This window comes from Rhinolophus sinicus, chromosome 4 (assembly GCF_057876585.1).
Source record: "Rhinolophus sinicus isolate RSI-liver-muscle chromosome 4, RSI-T2T, whole genome shotgun sequence".
Classification (NCBI taxonomy): domain Eukaryota; kingdom Metazoa; phylum Chordata; class Mammalia; order Chiroptera; family Rhinolophidae; genus Rhinolophus; species Rhinolophus sinicus.
The window spans coordinates 86,996,675-87,011,230 of NC_142504.1; the positions used below are offsets into that span (position 1 = coordinate 86,996,675).

At 36.1% G+C, this 14,556-nt stretch overlaps 1 protein-coding gene across 6 annotated transcripts in view; it reads left to right on the forward strand.

The window, feature by feature from the left end:
• The window catches only part of DTNA (dystrobrevin alpha), a 355,317-nt gene that overhangs the window by 35,945 nt on the left and 304,816 nt on the right, over positions 1 to 14,556 (forward strand). Inside the window, exon 2 of one of the 6 annotated variants that reach the window (XM_074340145.2) lies at positions 11,663 to 11,827. The exons of the other annotated variants lie outside the window; for them this stretch is intronic. The gene's annotated coding sequence lies outside the window, so the exon portion shown is untranslated. The remainder of the gene's footprint in view (positions 1 to 11,662; positions 11,828 to 14,556) is intronic. 6 annotated transcript variants of the gene reach the window in all.

Genomic DNA, 14,556 nt, shown 5'->3' on the forward strand with positions numbered 1-14,556 from the left:
ACAAACTTCCCTCATATCCTATGGTAACTAGGTTTTGCTTTGCTTTTTTTGTTGTTGTTTGTTTTTTTTGGGGGGGAGGTCACAGGCTCAGAAAATGGTAAATAGTTTTTTCACTTATATGTCCCAAGCGACATTTAAAGGTTTTGAAAGATTGAGGCAACTCTTCTTGTGAAAAAGTAAACCAAGTGTATGCGGGACATCAAGCATCCTTGATCTCTGCTTACCACGCAGTAAGAGGAGCCATCACCTGCTCTCAGAACCACTGGAATGGATGAATAGATGCACCATTTTTCTTCAGATTAGAGCAAAATATTTATTTGGTTTAAAGTATTTTCATGATAGTGAGCTGCATGTTTATTTTACTGGCGTTCTTATATTGGTTTGCTTTGAGCCATCTAAGTAGACAGAAATTTGGCCTAGCTTTTGAGCTCTTACATCCTCCATAACATATTAGAAGATCAAAAATATTTGATGATTGCAGGAAAGAAGGAGGAGGGGAATATATTTTCCAGCTTTTATATATGTGCCCTTTTAAGACAAAGGTAAGAACAACAAAAAGATTTTTAATTACAATGGAATGGACTAAAATACTATCATTTATAAACAAAAGGGAATATGGAAAGATAAATATATAATAATATAGAATTGAGAAAGACATATTGACAATGGTTGGGATACAGTACACATTTTGTGGAAAAGTAAAACATAAAATAATTTTTTTTTCTTAATGAAAGAGTAGAGTAGAAGTTGCTGCACGTACGCGTATGTCCCTTCAGCATTAACGATAACTACTAACACAGTGTTTACTATGTGCCAGACACTGTTGTACGTACATTACACATATTAAATTATTTCATCTTCACAACAGCCCCATTTTACAGATAAAAAATTGAGGTACAAAGATGGTTAGTACATTGCCCAGGGTCACAGGTCATACAAGTAGAGTGAAAGATTTGGCGTCTGAACCTAGATAGTCTGATACCATACCCGTGTTTTCAACCACTGTTCTGTATTATTGAGGTCTATGTGCCAGGCCTTTAAAATAGTATTTTAAAATAATAACATTTCTGCTGAGTAAATTAGTTTCACTATTATAATTCTATGAAAGGTTTAAAATAATGTGATTGAGAGCATGAAAGGTCAGGACAACTCTTAATTGTGAAACACTGTCCCACGCACATGGGCAGGTCATCATGCATCTCTGATTCCTGCCCCCTAAATAATAGAATTATGCATTTTAATTATACAAATAGCACATTTTTTATACAAATGCAATAGCACGTTAATTATATAAATAGCACATCATTCTCATGATACAAATTTTAAAATACAGAAGTTTATAAAGTAAAATGGTCTTCCTTCACTCTAACAATTCCTCTCTCTTCACCAAAAATAACAGTTAATGTGTTGTTTGGGACACAGAAAACTGATTGGAACATAACAATTTTCTAACATAAAATGTGAAGTCCATACATTTTTTTCTTTGCTTCATTTATTTTAGTGATTTTTTTTTTATACCTGAATATATGGACCTTTCCAATTTTTAATCGTTGCTTAGTAAAATATAAATATATGCTGGTATTTTGTAAAATCATTCCCCTATCATTTGATTTTAACTTTTTAAACAAACAGAAAAAAAGGTGTCCAAAGATGTTTCCTTGGGCAAACATCTTCGTGTTCATTGCCAACTTTGGATTTCTGGAAGTGGAATTTCATTGATACTATGAACCTTTCCTCTAAAACAGTTTTCCCAAGTCAACTTATATTAAGAGCTGAGTGTGTCATATTTTCCTGTGATTGTATGGTCTTTGTTCTAATTCCACATGAATTTAGAGAGATGGAATTTAGGATCCAGGATATATACAAAACAGTGGTTCCCAAATTTGAGCAGGCATCACAATCGTCTAGAAGGCTTATTAAAACACAGACTGGGGAAACCACCCCATATTGTCTGATTCAACGGGTGTGAGGTGGGGCCTGGGAATTTGCACTTCTAACAAGTTGCTAGGAGACATTGAAGCTGCTGACACATGATGAACCATTATGTTGTAGTGTATTAATGAAGAACTGAGTTGTCCAAACACAGCTCTGAGAACAGTCCATCCTTTTGTAACTCATCTGAAATGCCACTGCTTTCTATGAATTAAATTTCTTCAGGTATATGAATCTCTTTTTCAACTGTCTTCCATTCCATTAATGCATTTGTCTATTTTCAAGCCAGTACTACATTATCTTATTACCATATCTTTATACTACATCAGTATTGCTATCTGATGGGGCAACTCCCTTCTATAAATAGGAAGCTCTTTTTCAAAATAATTGAAGTTATTCTAGGCTATTTTATCCTTCAGAAAATCTGGAGCTGTATTGGCCCAAAATCCATTATGGGTGTTTAATTGGGATTGCACCAAATTTATAAATGAACATGGATGTACTAATAATATTTTTCCAATATGGTATCCAGAAAAATTATATGTCTCCCTCCTAATATTCTGGTCTTTTATTTCTGTCCAAAGAGTTTGAGGATCTACTTTATAGAAATCCTCAATGTTTCATGTGTGGCTTGTTTATCATAATGCCATTTTTACCATTGAGAACTTTCCTCTTTTAACTTATTAACACTATTTCAATCTGATGTGTATGCTGTTGTTAACCATCTTAAGTCTACCATTCTGGTAGTCCTGGAAAAAGCTCTCTTCACTAGTGTGCTTGATCTCCTAATACATAACTGAATTTTATATGCTAATTTATATTTAAGGTTCTTACAGTTATGTACATAACTTATATTATGCTACTGCTTTCCCTACTAACTCTCCATCTATTTTTAAAACTGCTATCATGCTAGGTCATTAGCTTTTTCAATGGTTTGGAACAGTTTATTTCATATAGGGAATATTTGCTTCTGGAACTTCACCTTGAAAACTGGATTTATAAATATTTAGGTGTAGATTTTTATCTGGTTTTCAGTTTCTTCTGTGGCTATTGAACTATTGAAGTTTACCCTTGAATGCTGCTCTAATCATATTCCCTAAGTTTGAATATGTAACTGTCCCCATGATGAGTAATGTCAGCATCAAAAATATGTGCATTTTTTTCAACTGAGCAGCTTTGGGCACCAGGCAATTAAAATATAGCAGAAAGTAGAGCTGACAAGGCCCCTGCTCTGCTGGAACTTTCATCCTAGGAGGAGGAGGTAAGGCTAAAGAAGGAAGATAAATAAGGCAGATAAATAAGATAATATCAGATGATGATAAGTGCTGTGAGGGAAATGCAACAGGATGATGCGATGTGGGACAAGTGATGGCAGTGGCTACTTTAGATCAGTGCTCTGAGGAGGAGATAATGAAGCCATGAACTGAATGAGGAAAAGGAGCCAGTCATACAAGGATCCAAAGAAAAGGGCTGCAGACAAAAGGAACAATGTAGAGGTTGTTGATGGTGACATAACCAAGGAAGATAGGAAAGCAGGAATAAATCTATTAATTGTATTACTAAAGTCTACTATATCCCTAAAAAATAATAACTTATGTTTAAATCGGAACACATTTGAGTCAGAAAGAGGATACTATTAATAATTACTTATGAAGAACAGTCATAAACTGGGAACATTAGACAAACCAGAACATACAGACACCTTTTTGATTTTTCTCTCCACTTGATCTGTCAGTTGTGAAACAAAGAGTATTGAGATAAACCATCCCATTATGGTGACCTCATATCTCCTTGCTTTTCTATGAAGCCCCTCCACTTGCTTACCCTAAAGCTCTTTCCCTTTAATTTGATTTGATTTGATATTTAGCCAAACTGCTTTCTTTTTGTTAGCACTCACTTGGTATACCTTTGTCTATCCCTCTGTTCTCAAATTTTATTTGCCATTTTGCTGAGCGTAGCTCCTGTAGACAGCATAGAGGTACTTACCCAGACTGAGCAATTTTGTTTATTCACATTTATTGTGATTATTAACCATTTGGATTCATTCTTTGCATTTTTAAAATATGTGTTATATTTTCTTGTTGCTTCTTTTTGCCTCTTTCCTACCTTTTTAAAAATTGAAAAATTTATCTTTACTTTTGTTTTTCCCTCTAATGATTCTGAAGTTTTATGTCCTATTTAAAATCTGCTAATAATTACTTACAAATTCACAACATGCTTTTAAAAGTTTGTAATCTTTCATTGAAATCTAGAGTTAATCTACCTTCCTCCTCTTCCCATAAAAGTCTAAGCATGCTTTTTCTTCAATTTTCAATGCCACCCCTTTTACTGGATCCCAACTGTGCATTGAATTAATCTAGAATGATAGTTCCAGGTCATTGTTAATTTTACTGCAGACCTTTTCCTCCGTGTGATGTACTACAGCCATTCTTTCTTATTTTAATGCATTAATCCCATTTGAAGTGACTAAAATTTCAAAATTAAAACATTGAGGTAAATTTCTGAGAATTTTACTTGCTTTGTAAGGAGTGTGGTATTGTAAACGTGCGTCTCAGTTTTCCTTCACTGGACGTCTTATATTTTTAATAAGCATTGGATTCTAATATTCCAATATACAGTCATGATGCATTTAACAATGGGATACATTCTACAAAATGCATGATTAGGCGATTTCGTCGTTGTGTGAACATCATCGAGTGCACTTACACAAACCTAGATGGTACAGCCTACTACACATCTAGGCTGTATGGTACAGCCTATTGCTCCTAGACTCCGAGCTTCTATAGCACGTTACTATACAAACCAACACAAGACTAAATCAAGCGCAAGAGAAAATGATGCAATCAAGAGACATGGTAAGAACAAGATGTCTGAGGCTGCTGTAGGCATAACATGCACTATTTTACAGCAAATGTTTTTTAATAAGTAGAAAGAGTACCCTCTAAAGTAATGATAAAATGTATAGTATACTAAATACATAAACCAGTAACATAGTCGTTTATTACCATTATCAAGAATCGTGTACTGTAGCTAATGGTATGTGCTATACTTTTATATGACTGGCAGCTCATTAGGTTTGCTTACACCAGCGTCACCACAAACACATGAGTAATGCATTGCACTAGGACATGATGTTGCGACATCTGTGACGTCACTGGGTGAGAGGAATGTTTCAGCATCATGACAATCTCATGGGGCCATCATGGTATATGAGGTCTGTAGGTGACTGAAATGTCATTATGAAGGGCATGCCTGGTCATAGAATGTTCTTAGATTTCTTCTTTTTCTTAAGCATGCCTTTAGGTGGTGTTTATGAGAATTTTCTTGCGATAGTCACATTTTTATTCTCAGGTTTACAAATTATCTCTCTGTAGATTGTCATGCTTTCTATGGTAGCAAGAAAGAGTAAGATAGTTAATAGATCTTGCTTTCTATGGTAGCAAGAAAGAGTAAGATAGTTAATCACAACTAGATCTCATTACCTTAAGAATACATCAGATATTCATATTTTGAGTTAATAGTAACATTAGTAAAATGTACGAATTTGTCTAAGCTCCTTACTTAAAGGAGTTTAAAAACCAGCGTTTCAAAAATTTAAAAGGACATGGTTTTGCCATAATAATCATATGGATTTAGGCAGGAATAGCTCATAATTAACAAGTTGTTCTGATAGTTCATAGAACAGAGTTTGATTTCAAAGAAGCAAAGGAGAGAATATCATCTCAGTATGTTGTTTGTGTTTTTCTTTTTTCATTTATCCATGTCACTCTGCTATTATAAAAGCAGCTAGCTGACTTATATTATCTCTGTAACTGAAACTCAACAAAGGCACCCGTATCCTTTTTCTTCCTTCCCTCCCATATCATTTGCTATTCAACAAAAGAAAACAGTTTAGTTCTGATATATTTGAACACTTTTATACAAGCATTAGGGATATTACTGTTGTAGCACAGAGAAGAGGGTAAATTCGTATATGGGTTTATTTATAATTTAGTGAATAGATAATACATATTCTCATATGCAATTGACAAAGAAACCCAAATAAGATAATAGCCATATTTTATTGTATGATAAAAATCGAATTGCATTTCCTACATATAAGCGAACAATACATACAAAAGAATATGTTTCAAGGTTCGGATTTGAGAGAAATTTGTTTATTTTCACATTATGAATCAAAAGTAAATTTGAAGAAAATATATATATAAAACTCCTATTACTCAGGAATATTTTTATTTGTTAATATTTGTAACCCCAACAATAGTTGTCTCTGACTCAGTAATGGAAACTATTTGACCAATCTTCTTGCCTGTGACAATGATAGACTTCACTCATCCTTTTTATCACCCTATTGTACCAAAGAAGCAACCTCAGAATCATTCTCAGCATGCGGTAATCATTATAAATTGAACAGATGTTATATATGTTGAAAAGCATTTTGCTATGAATTTATGTCAATTAATATAATTAATACGTACCACCAGGAAAGGGGAATTTGGTAGAGCTAAGAGTGGATGATTAAGGTATTCAATACCTGAGATTGAATGAGGTTAGGGTCAGGTAAAATTAAAAATCTCCAGCAGCATTAATGCCTGAAAAGAATTTTCTATCATTGCAAGCATGTTTCTTGAGATTTTAGGATGTAGAAGTAAGAGAAAGAGATGAGATAGATAGGACTTGTGATGAAAAGATGAACAATTTGCACTAGAAATGTCCAGTTTTTAATTAAGAATAAGAAGGAAGAACACAAGTAGAAAAAAAGAAGTGAATGAAAAATAAGAGCTATGAGTTTGGTTTTTGAAGGAGAGCTTTGGCTGAGGTAGAGAGAGAGGATGTTTTGGAGATTTGAGGAAGTAACTGCCCTCCCTGTAAAAAATATGAGAATGGCAGCTATACTGCTTTATTTGGGTTTTAAACCATTTAAAACATAATTCTCCCCTTAAGATTCTGATAGGAATTATTTTTAATTACTTCTTTGACTGCCAGGCTTTATTTAGATAGAAATGTGCACTTTATCTGAACTACATGAAATCTTAGTTATGTGTGGGTTGCGTTATGGATTGTTTCTAACCCCAGTCAATTTTTGAATTTACATCACATCCTCAGAAATTTAAAAGTAAAAAAGTTAGAAGTAGGTGCTTCAGTCGATTTAAGTTAAAAGGTTAACAATGTGCATGCCAGTAACAGAGATGGGTGGGAGTTTCATTGCAGGTGCTATGTCTTCTGCTCAGACAGTTGATATAAGAAACATTTGTGCAGAAAAGTCATTGATATTGCTTGTATTATCCAAATAATAAATGTCCTATTTTTGTAAGTTGGAAAACACAGAAAAAGTATTAAAGATATAGAGGTAAAAGCACCTATAATCCTAATTCTAGAGATAAACTCAGATATCATTTTGGCATATTTCTTTCCAGGGATTTTTTTCAAAGTACTTTTTACATATTTCAGATAATTCATTATAAATATTTTGATGTCCTAAATATTTTCACTAACCATTTATATAATTATTTTTCCATTCTATGAAAAGATGTATAAAAATAATTTTAAATTAACATTTGATAGTACCTGTGGGGGCAGAGCCCCAGAAAGTAGTTTCCAGGCTCTCAGCCTCACATAGACAGGTGCTGGCTCAGGTAGTAAATGGCCATCAACTGTGATTGGATGGCCATCAGCTGTGGCTAGTTGGCCGTCAGCTGTAACCAATGAGCCATTGGCCACTAATATAACTGCTGTGGCTACGCTAGAGGAGAGAGGGAGGGAGGAAAGAGAAGAACGGGGGCTAGCAAGAAGATGGAGGCTGGGCTGGCAAGTGTGGATCGCGGTTTGCGGACAGTGTGGATCCAGCCTCCAGTGAGAGTATAGTGCCACCAGAGAGAATATAGTGGTATGACTCCCCTGCCTATGGCTCCGTGGGTGTTCCTTTTTGGCCTCACCATATCCTGCGTTCTTGTGTGGGGAGCGGGAGCAGAGACCCCGCAGGCCGCCCCGCACGACAGTACCTTATGTGAATATAGCATATTCTAGTAATATATTTTCATGCTTTGTATTTTTACTGTGGTATTTGCACTTTCTAATTAAACTTTCCAAAGTAGCTACCAGAACAGAGACCCCAAAGTAGAGTGGCTCAACCAAGTAAGATGTTGTTGGGAGAGAGCCCCAGAAAGCAGTTTCCAGACTCTCAGCTTCACATGGAAAGGTGCTGGCTCAGGTAGTAAATGGCCATCAACTGTGATTGGATGGCCATCAGCTGTGGCTAGTTGGCCGTCCCCTGTAACCAGTGAGCCATTGGCCACTAATATAACTGCTGTAGCTACGCTAGCAAGAAGATGGTGGCTGAGCCTGCAAGCAGCACAGTGAGGGTTGAGAATTGTGTGGCTCCTGTTTCCTGTGTCTCCAACCCAGCCGCCAGCAAGAGTATAGTGGTATGACTCCCCTACCTATGGCTCCGTGGGTGTTCCTTTTTGTTCTAGCTACATCCTGCGTTCTTATGTGGGGAGTGGGACCAGAGACCCCGCAGGCCGCCCCGCATGACAGATGTTTACTTCTCTTCCTCATTTAACAATCTAGGGATAATGAAACTATTTCGGACTGTTAGGTGATTCTGCCATCCTCAAAATGTGGTATTTACTTGTGGGCTAAAGATGTTCTGGCCATCTCCTAGCTTGGAGGAGGGAGAGGGGTTTGGGGGAACATACACAATTATTTTAAGGGCAAGATTCAGAGTGGTACACATCACTTCTGCCTATGTCACAATAGTAGAATGTAGTTGGTCATGCTTGGCTCTAAGGAAAGCTGAGTTTTATTTTGAGTGCCCATGCATCTACATAAATCCCATTAGTGTGAAAGAAAGAAACAAAGCTGTTGGGAGACAACTAGCAGTGAACTGCACTTTGAAATAGGATGTACATGTGGAGACAGAGTCCCAGAGAGCAGTTTCCAGGTTCTCGACCTCATGTGGAAAGGTGCTGGCTCAGGTGGTAGACGGCCGTCAGTTGTGACTAGTTGGCCATCAGCTGTAACCAGTTAGCCATTAGCCACTAATGTAACTGCTATGGCTAAGCTAGCAAGCATGGATTGCAGCTAGCAATTGGAATTGGTTGATTGGCAGAGAAGTGGACGGTGGATCCTGCTTCCTGTGTTTCCAATCCAGCCGCCAGCGAGAACATAGAGGTATGAATCCCTATCTATGGCTCCGTTGGTGTTCCTTTTTGTAAATTACTTTTTACTGTTTACCAGTAGAACATTAATTGTTGCTACATGTTTTCAGAACCTCTTATCAATATAGTTACTCTATTTTATGAATCCTAAATCAAGTGACAAATCTTGTATGTTACTCTGATATTTGAATAGTTATAAAAAGCTTGTGTATTAATATAAATTACTTTAAACTTTACACTTAGTGAACCACCTTTATTGGAAATAATACATAAAAATGAGAATATCCGAGAAAATGTGGAATATTTAATTGCTATTCACTTATTTATTTCTTCCTTTATTACACAAATAATTTGACAGAGTAAATATATTAAAAAGGATTTTTTAAATATTATGAACAGAAAAACACAGAAGTTGAAAAAAGGAGAGGACAGAGTACAAATATGCAAGCTATAAGATTCTACATAGCTTCTAATGGTTGAAATTAACATTTGTTTGTGAGCTTTCTATTGGCCACAGTGAAAAAAGAAACATTATCATTTTTGTAATTTTCATTGTACAAAGCAGAGAAAATATACTGAATCTCCATGGAAAGAAAAGTTTTTTTTCCCGGAAATATAGTCTTATTGGGGGCTTTAGACACTCAGATTCAGTGGATGGCTGGTGACCTTATTAATATCCTTATAACATATGCATTATTAGATTCCATAAAACAATACCTAGTATTATCTTTCGATAATATTTAAGGTTGTGGCTCCAAAGCATAGAACTAAATGAAAGGTCTGTGGGAAGCCAAGATGGTATGGCCCAAGGATAATCCCTTCTGATAGTGCAGTTTAATATACAAGAAAAATCTAGATCATTTAGGCAAAATCTAAACTGTTCAGAAAAAAAAAGAAAGACTTCATATCCTTTGAATCATGCTCCATAAATACTACTATTCTAAGCCAAATTTATGATGTGTTGGGCAACCAAGAATTTGTTTTATTATGGTCATAGTATGTTTTTGACGTATTAAACAATTTCATTAGCCAGACTGCTCCTAGAAGGCAGGGTCTTTGTGTTGCACAAAACTCTCTTCTGCATCAGAACAAGCTGAGTACCTACTAAGCAAACTCAAGCATAGTGGTTGGATTCAATGAGATTAACATTCTTGTTGGTTGTGAAAAATAGGTTACACAGTAAGACATACTATCCTCTAGTGTTGAGAACCAAATGAGATTTAGAAAGCATTGTAGAATGTTAATCCTTTTTCTGTCCCAAAACACCATAAAATTACCTCCATAAAAGTTTAGTTTTGAAAACAAAATTTTACCGATGTCAAACACAACACAGTTTTAGAAGTCAAGTAATTATACCAATGTAATAAACATTTCTTTGATTTTGTTTTAAGGTCTTTTATTTCATGACTTTTTATCATGCTATTCAAATTTAAATCTTATAAAGAAAGAAATACAGAGGGTGCCAAAAAAACTATACACATTTTAAAAAAGGAAAAAACTGTATTAAAATTGTAATACTCAATATATACTGATAACAAATGATGAATACAAGTCATGTGTATACACTTTTTGGCACCCCTGGCATATACAGAGAGTGCCAAAAAAAATGTATACGCATTTTAAGAAAGGAAAAAACTGTACGTAGTAAAATTACGCTGATGGTAACCACTTTGAGCACCTCTTGTAATTGCAGAAGTCAAACATGACTTGTATTCGTCTTTTGTTATTGGTATAGATTGAGTATTACAATTTAATACAGTTGTTTTTCCTTTCTTAAAATGTGTACACACTTTTTTGGCATCCTCTGTATTTACCGGACCATAATTAGCGAGATTTCATAGTTAATATAATGAATGTCAGTATTTAAAATACAGATATTAAAAAATGTCTTTGATAACCCATTCATCAAATATATTCTTAGCAACTACCACATGATACCACAGTAAACAAAGCAGATGATCTCTGGTCTTATTGGAGTCATCAAAATTTTGTCCTAGTGGAGGAGACCAAATCAAACAACCAAAACAAGTAAAAAGACACACAAACACAAACATGAACATACACACATTCAGGTATTGATAGATAAAATGTTTTAAAAGGCAAGTAATTGGATGGATAGTGATACAGGAACTATTTAGATGAAGTTGTTAGGAAAAGCCTCGCAGAGCAGGAGCCTGAATAAAAAGTAGGAACAAATCATCTGAACGAGTACGGTGGGCCCTGAACAACACAAATTTGAACTGCTCGGGGCCCACCTTTTTAATAGAGTTGATTTTTTTTTTTTTCCCAGTAGAGTTGGTCCTTTGTATTCCGTGAATTCAATCGAGAGTGAATCAGAAACAGCATTTTGCATTCCCAACGGCAGATTCCCAAACTCAGATCAGTACTTTAGATCAAAGGTTGGGAACCTGCCAATTGGGAATGTGAAAATGCTGTTTTCGATCCATGCTTGCTTGAATTGCGGATGCAAAAGGGCCAACTGTGGTTAAGTTTTTGGTGAGTCAAAAGTTATATGAAGATTCTCGATGGCGCTAGGGTCTGTGCCCCTAAACCCCACATGTTGTTTATAGGTCACCTGTATTCGCCGGGGATCTATATTTGCTAGAGTTCTTGAGTCAAGAAAATGACTAAATTTTTCAAGAAACTACAGACGGCCTGTGTTAACAGAGCCGAGTAAAAGAGAAGAAAAGAGTAAAAGGAACTGAAGGAGGAGCAAGAACCAAGAGCAAGTTCAGGTAGGGACCTCACAGCCATGGTAAGACATTGATATTTTTCTAAAGTGATGGGAAGCCACTGAAGAATTTGGAGCAGATGATTGACATTATCTGATCTGTCTCTTTAAAAGCTCACTCAGGCTATTGTGTCAGAATTGATTTCAGGTTAGGGATGGGAGTGGGAGTTGGATAAAGAGGGCAAAATAGAGGTAAGGAGACCAATTAAATAGCTATTGAAGGTTCAACTGTTTAAGATGATAGAATGGCTTGGTATAGAGTTGGAGTAACAGAGGTGGTAAAAAGTGGTTAAATTCTAAGTAAATTTTGAGTATAAGAACATGATTTGCTGGTGGATAGGGCGTAGGATATGTAAGGAAAAATCAAATATAACCTAAACCCTGAGTAACTAGGTGATTTCCTGAGATTAAAAAACTGTGGCATGGAGAAAACTTAAATGCATATTACTAATTCAAAGAAGCCAATCTTAAAAGACTACGTATTGTGTGATTCCAACGATATGACATACTGGAAAAGGCCAAACCATGGAGATAGTAAAAAGATCAGCAGTTGCCAGAAGTTGAGGGAGAGGAGTGGATGAATAGGCAGAGCACAGAAAAATTTTAAGGTAGTGAAAAATACTCTGTATAATATTATAGTGAGGGAATATGTCATAATACATTTGTCCAAACCCACTGAATGTACAACACCAAGAGTGAACCATATGTAAATTAGAGACTTTGAGTGATTATGATGTGTCGATGTAGAATCGTTAATTTTAATAAACGTGTCACTCTAGTGGGGGATTTTGATAATGGGGGAGGCTGTGCATGTGTGAGGCAGGGGATACATGGGAAATCTCTGTACCTTCCCCTCAATTTTGCTGTGAACCTAAAACTGCTCTAAAAATAGTCAGAATTTTAAAATAAACATGTATTAACCAAGAGAAATCACACTTAGTAAAGGTTTACTGCTAACTGAAAAAAAAAAAAAAAAAAAAAGGAAAAAGAACTGTGGGAAAAGCTTCTAGATGGGGAATGTGGGATCAAGAGTTTAATTTTGAACACCATAAACTGGAACAGTCTATCAGTCATCCAAAGGTGATACTGTGTGGGCAGTTGTATATATAAACCTGGATTGCTTGGGGGATGTGTGGCTAGAGTTACAAATTTCAGCAATATTTACCTTTGCATGCTATTTAGAGGAGCAGTGGATGAGATAATCTACTGAGTGAGTGTGTTTACAAAAAAGAGGAAGTGTGTCAAGTGCTACAGAAAGGTTGGCTGTGATGAAAACTGAAACTTAACCACTGGATTTGGGATCATGAAGTTTAGGAGCTGTTGCAATAGAGTGATATGGATGGAAGTATGGTCAGAGTGAGTTAAAGGGAAAATGGAAAAGGAAAGAGCAAATCTGGGATTCGGCTATAAAGTGGAACATAGAAATGGAACAGTAGCTGGAGGGGGATGTAAGGGTTAAGGATTTTTTAAATTTTTTTAAGATAGAGATATTATAGTGTGTTTCTTTGTAAGCTGATAGGAATGACCAGTAGAGAAAAGGAAATTAATGAGAAAGGGAATAATTGCAAGAAAAAGAATCCTTGAGGCAACAAGGGAAGGGAACCTGTGGGTGTGTGGATGCTCCAGCTCGAGGTAGCAATTCTGACAATTTATCCACTAAAATGGGAAAGAAATAAAATTATTTAGCTATAGATGCAGCTAGTTTGGTGGATTCAGGGGCGGGAGAATGAGAATGTTCTTGTTTGTACTATTGCAATGGAATAAAAAGCAAATCACTAGCCGGGAGAGAGGAATGGGGAGAATGTGTAGAAGATTTGAGGAGAAAGGAGATGGCATTAAATAGCCTTCATACATATGTTACTAGGAGTGATGTTGTACCTTGGCTCTTCGTCTTTTTGAAGGAAAGAATTCAGTCAAAGGATAGTTTGTGCAGCATAGAACAGCAAGAAGTTTATTAGTAAAAAAGAGAAATGGAGCTCCAAAACATGGAGCGGGCTGACGCAAGAGAGGGAAGCAGCCTCTCCTTACATTGTGTGAGGCTGGATAGAATTGTCTCCCCCTCTTCCTCTCTGTTGTTATCTTTCACTTTCTCTGTTGAGGAGTCCTGTCCTCCCCTCAGGCTCTCAAGGTTGCTTCTCAGAGTATAAGCATGAACCTGTTAATTTCCCATGATGTGTTTGAGAAGCTGATTAAAAATGGTCCTGAGAAGCAGGATGTATATTCTGGTAAGGGGTAGTTTCTCTTCCTGTCCAGTATTTTTTTTTTTTCTAATGACATATCTTGTTCCCAGTATCTTGCTGAGCAAGCGAGGTATTTGTGCCCCAAGTTAGAGCAGCTGCAAGGGGCCTTCTAACTGGGGCTAATTCCCTCCTTCTGCTCATTTCTACTTTTCTACCTACCCTACTATATGGAGGTGAGAATTGACCAGAGAAAAGAAGCAAGATTCTTTTTCCAGGCAGTGTTGAAAGCTACAAGTAGTTGTAAATATAGAAGGAGAATAAGCCAAGACTAAAATCTTTAGCAAATGAAGGAAGATGACCAAAGTCGTAAATCATGGTACCAGTACAGTGTTAGGTGCGATAATTGGAGCATGAGCTCCAAAGGAGCTCGGTTTGTTTGTTTGTTTGTTTGTTTGTTTGTTTGTTTGTTTGTTTTTAAGGAGGAAAGGAAAAGGGTTTGGAAGAGATAGTAAGTTGGATATTTATTGAACTCTGGGCCCAGAATGGAGAGATG